Source organism: Lactuca virosa, chromosome 8 (genome assembly GCF_052849685.1).
Source record: "Lactuca virosa cultivar CGN04683 chromosome 8, Lactuca_virosa_CGN04683_v6, whole genome shotgun sequence".
Classification (NCBI taxonomy): Eukaryota; Viridiplantae; Streptophyta; class Magnoliopsida; order Asterales; family Asteraceae; genus Lactuca; species Lactuca virosa.
The window spans coordinates 231,735,748-231,740,766 of NC_136433.1; the positions used below are offsets into that span (position 1 = coordinate 231,735,748).

Sequence of the window (5,019 nt, forward strand, 5' to 3'; positions counted from 1 at the left end):
TTTACTTGATTTACTTTAGAAATTAATTCATTGATTTTTATAGCGGTTTTAAAAAATTTAAATATAATAACCAAAATAGAAATAAAGATAAAAGTATCTTTATAAATAGTTATTTGTTTGTAATTTTATTCATTTTAAAAGCACAAATATTATTAAATTATCCCCCCCCCCCCCCCTCTTGCCTTTATATATATATATATATATATATATATATATATATATATATATATATATATATATATATATATATATATATATATATATATATATATATATATATATCTTATTATTCAACTTTATTCTCATTTCCTTCGATGTGTGCCAAGAGCACACACAGATTGTACGCAGCGTTCTTTCTTCGTCTTCAGATGGCTTGAAGCTAAGCAAAAACTTAAAACACATAAAGCTTGTGAGTTCTTTCATCTTTCTGAACTTTTTTTTTTTCTTGATACCCTTTTGATTCCGTGAATAAATTATCATATTTTTGATGAAACATGAAACCCTTGTGTTGATTTTAGTGTAATTTGATCTGGGAGTTTGGGATTGATTGGTTCATCTGTATGAATTTTGATGGATTGTTTGATTCCTTTAAGCTTCTTGTTATCTTGTAGTTGTTTCTGTGGGATTTTGTGTTTCTTATTTGTTCCGTTAAAACAGGAAGAACAGAACTTTGTGGTGTGTTTGATCCATTTATAATAAAAAAAATTAAGTTATGAATTTAATTCAATAAAAAAAATATAATATTTTATTTTGGACTGAACTTTAGTCATCAGTTAGATCAAGTATTAGGCTCATTTCTTTGAATAATTTTGTTAAAGTGCTGGTTTTCTCTCACTTTTAAAATTATTCATGCCCTTACCATCTCCGATCCAGCTTCAATTGTGTAAAAATGATTTTTGTAAGGGACAATATACTCATCTAATTCTCCTCTCAAATCTATATATTTTATCCTTGAACTTGGCATGTGACATAATTCCAACACACCTATACAACCATGCCTATATATATATATATATATATATATATATATATATATATATATATATATATATATATATATATATATATATATATATATATATATATATATATTTTGTCAAAAACACCCTTCAACTTGTTATCCTTTTACATATCCATTTATATCTTTTTTGTTTTTTGTTTTTGTTTTTTTTTTGTTTTTCTTGTTTTTTGTTTTTGTTTTTTGTTTTTTTTTGTGTTGTTGTTGTGTATTGTTTAGTATAAACTTTTTAAAATATACTATTACAAAATTATAACCAAATAAATTATTTCTATATTATTAGTTTGCATTGACTTGTTATTTTATTAAATCAGCATCTGTAGAATAAAAAAACTATATTTATTTATAATTGTATCGGAACATAAAGATTAAATTTTATATTTATGATAATTAATATCAAATTTAATATTTAACATAATATTATAACTAATAATTATTACATTTAAAATATACCTAGTCATATTTAAAAAACTTGAAACTTGAGGGGCTAAAAGTAACATATGAAACTTTAACATCATTTTGATGTAAATGAATAGCATAACAGAAAAATGGTGCAATAAATAGAATGAGGTGGGAGATGACTTTACGGTTTACACCATTTTGAAGTATTTTTTTTTTTCATGAAACAAATGAAAAAAAAAATTGGATTTGGTGTTGGCTTGGAGATGACCTAAGTTTTTATTGCAAACAAATCATATTTCTTTCCAAAATTCGGAAATAATAATATAAATGAATCTCGATAAAAATGTTAAGCACAAACCATGGTGTTTCTTTTGTATCTTTAGAAAATCAATTGTGGCTATTTGAATTTAGGGGGTGTTTGGATGTCGGTTTAAACTTTAAACCGAAGTTGGAACAATTATAGAAGGCTGAATGCAATTATGCAAGAAATATGAACTTATTTTTCATTTCTCTATGTATTATAGCATCCTACTTTCATTTCTTTTATTATACAGTTATACTTTTCAATTTATTTTCTTATTAAGACATTTTTACTTTGAAAAATCTAGCCAAATGTAGTATCGTGCCTTCAATGTTTGTCTTATGAGGCTATTATAAACCATCTACCCACTTATAGCATTGTAAATTATTTTGCATCTAGATTACATTACTATAATTGGTAAATTCTTCAAAATACAATGCTATAAGATGAAGGAATCAAAGTAGGGCGTTATAATAAACAAACCAATGGAAGTAAGTTGGTGTTTCTTGCATATAAGTTATTGCCTATTAGGTAAAAACCCATTATGATTTTGATTTTCTTAAGATAATCAAATTTTGTAGAAGCTGGTAAGAATTTACAATAAGATAATTTTTGAGATAAATGTAAAACCATTTAATTTTTCCTAACTTCGAATACATACATGATTATCTAGTTATCTAATTACCTTAATTCAGCCCGATTATTCGAGTTGATATTTCCATAACTTGGTCAAAAGTGCTTATTTTGGTGAAGTATATACTTTTTGGTAATTTTACAAGTTTGGTTTGTCTGCAACAACTTTTACCATTAACGTAAAATTTGAAGCACTTCAAAAAGTATCATATAATACATTAATACTTAAAAGGAAAGAACTCTTCAGCTATGCCTCTGTAATACTTCTCGTGTCTAGAATTTAGAAAATGGATTCGTATATATCTACTTGTACCTATATGTGTTCTGAAAGTGATTATGTGATGAATAATCAAAATCAGTTAATTAGTTGTAAGAGATTATGTTTTTTATTTGCTTTTTGCTGCTTAAAGTAATAATCCTATTATGCAACAGTGTATAAACAGAAACATTATGCTGATAAAATCTCGTTCCTAATGTGAAACATTGTTGCAAAAACCTTGGAACAAGGTGAAGCTTCATTGCATAAATATGCATTTAACCCTTACTGATTCTAAGTTGACCGATTGTTTCAGGAGGGTATCCGATTGAGATCATTGTTTAAAGATTTTAAATAAGAACCCAATATTGAATCTTGATTGCATTCATACGAATCTACCAAATATGTCAATGATGTTTGAAGAAATGGGGTTTTTTGAAAGCTTCAATTTCTTATCTTCTCCTCCATTTGAGACTGAAACCACAACACAAGGGCCATCAATGGAAGACGATTACAGTGATGATGAAGAAACGGACATTGATGAGCTTGAAAAGAGAATGTGGCAGGACAAAATACTTTTAAGACGTTTAAAAGAGCAAAATAATTTAAAAAGAAGTATCAATGTCCAAAAACATCAGCAATCTCAAGAACAAGCTAGAAGAAAAAAAATGTCAAGGGCCCAAGATGGAATCTTGAAATATATGTTAAAAATGATGGAAGTTTGTAAAGCTCAGGGGTTCGTATACGGAATCATCCCAGAAAACGGTAAACCGGTGACCGGAGCTTCCGACAATCTCCGGCCATGGTGGAAAGAAAAAGTCCGGTTTGATAAAAACGGTCCTGCCGCCATCGCCAAACACCAGGCTGACAACTTCCCGGAGAGTTTAACGCCGCTGGTGGTGGTGTCAACACCACACACATTACAAGAGCTTCAAGACACCACACTTGGGTCGCTTTTGTCGGCTTTGATGCAGCATTGTGACCCGCCACAGCGGCGGTTCCCGTTGGAGAAAGGTGTTGCGCCGCCATGGTGGCCGACCGGAGATGAGAAGTGGTGGGTGGAAGCAGGAATGATGAGGGAACCGCCGCCACCGTATAAGAAGCCCCATGATTTAAAAAAGGCGTGGAAAGTTAATGTTTTGATGGCAGTGATTAAGCATATGTCGCCGGAGATTGATAAGATTAGGAAACTTGTTAGGCAGTCGAAATGTTTACAAGATAAAATGACTGCTAAAGAAAGCGCCACGTGGATTGCGGTTGTTAATCAAGAGGAGGCGCTTTGCCGGAATTTGTATCCCGACAGCTGTCCTCCGGGAATTGGCGGCGGCGGTGGTGGGTGTTTTCCGATCAGTGATGTTGGTGATTATGATGTTGAAGGTGCGGCTGATGAGCCGATTCCAGTTGTTCTAGTTAAAGGGGAGATTGTTGACTCGTCTGAGAATTTTACTCTGAAAAGAAAACGACCATCCAGTAGCGCCGATAACCACCACCTGCCGCCAGGGTTTCATGGCACATCTGCAAGAAACAACCACCAGATGAGCGGAAACCTAAACATTCAAATGAACAATATTGAGAAAGTACCTGCGTTTGGTATGCCGTCGTTTGATCAAACTAAGCTCGCTGCACCACCACCGCCATACGGTGGTGGTGGTGGCAGCGGTGCTGGTGTTTTGGAGCTTGGACTTCCGGAAGATGGTCAAAAACTGATTTCTGATCTCATGGAATTCTATGAAACGAATCTTCAACAAACCAATGGAAGCTTCAACTGTGGGAATCTTGATCAAATCCAGCTCAATGACGGTTTCTTTGGACCAAATTCTGGTTTCGATTCCGGGAACAACCTGAATTCAAATGATAATAATACCCTTGACTTCAGATTTGGAGCACAATCGTCATTTTCTCCTCAAGATGCGTCTATGTGGTACCTTTGAAGACCCCTATTACTAAAATACTAAGTTGCTATACTCGTTAGTACTATGAAACATTTAGGATTTTCGTTTCTGTTTCTTCTAGAATTGTGTTTGAACGATGTTTTATGTTATGGTTTAGTGAATGTTTATACTTGTTTGTGCATTTTATTACCGTTCTCTTTGAATGGACATAACTTTTAATACTTTTAGCTTTTAAGAAAAACTCAAAAACTCCAAATCCAAAAGCTATTTCAAGTAACGCATAACAAAAAACTATTTATAATTTTGCAAATTGACTAATTAATTGCTTTTTTTTTTTTTAAATCAGTGGTTTTTTATTAAGTCTTTGTGTTCGATCGGTTTGTCCTAGTAATTAAGGGTGGTTCAGTCTTTGTTTGGAACAAAAGAAAGTCTAAACTTGAATTAACGAGAATTAGACTTTCAGGATTTATCCTATAGGTTGATGAATTAGAATTGAAATTTGGTTTGATTTTGAAAT

The 5,019-nt window shown here is 31.8% G+C and overlaps 1 pseudogene across 1 annotated transcript; it reads left to right on the top strand.

The window, feature by feature from the left end:
- The first annotated feature begins 297 nt into the window (after window positions 1-297).
- LOC145129869 (ETHYLENE INSENSITIVE 3-like 1 protein pseudogene) lies at window positions 298-4,683 on the top strand (annotated as a pseudogene). Its single transcript, XR_013717696.1, has 2 exons — window positions 298-409; window positions 2,927-4,683. The product of XR_013717696.1 is annotated as an ETHYLENE INSENSITIVE 3-like 1 protein pseudogene (transcript).
- The last annotated feature ends 336 nt before the right edge of the window (window positions 4,684-5,019 follow it).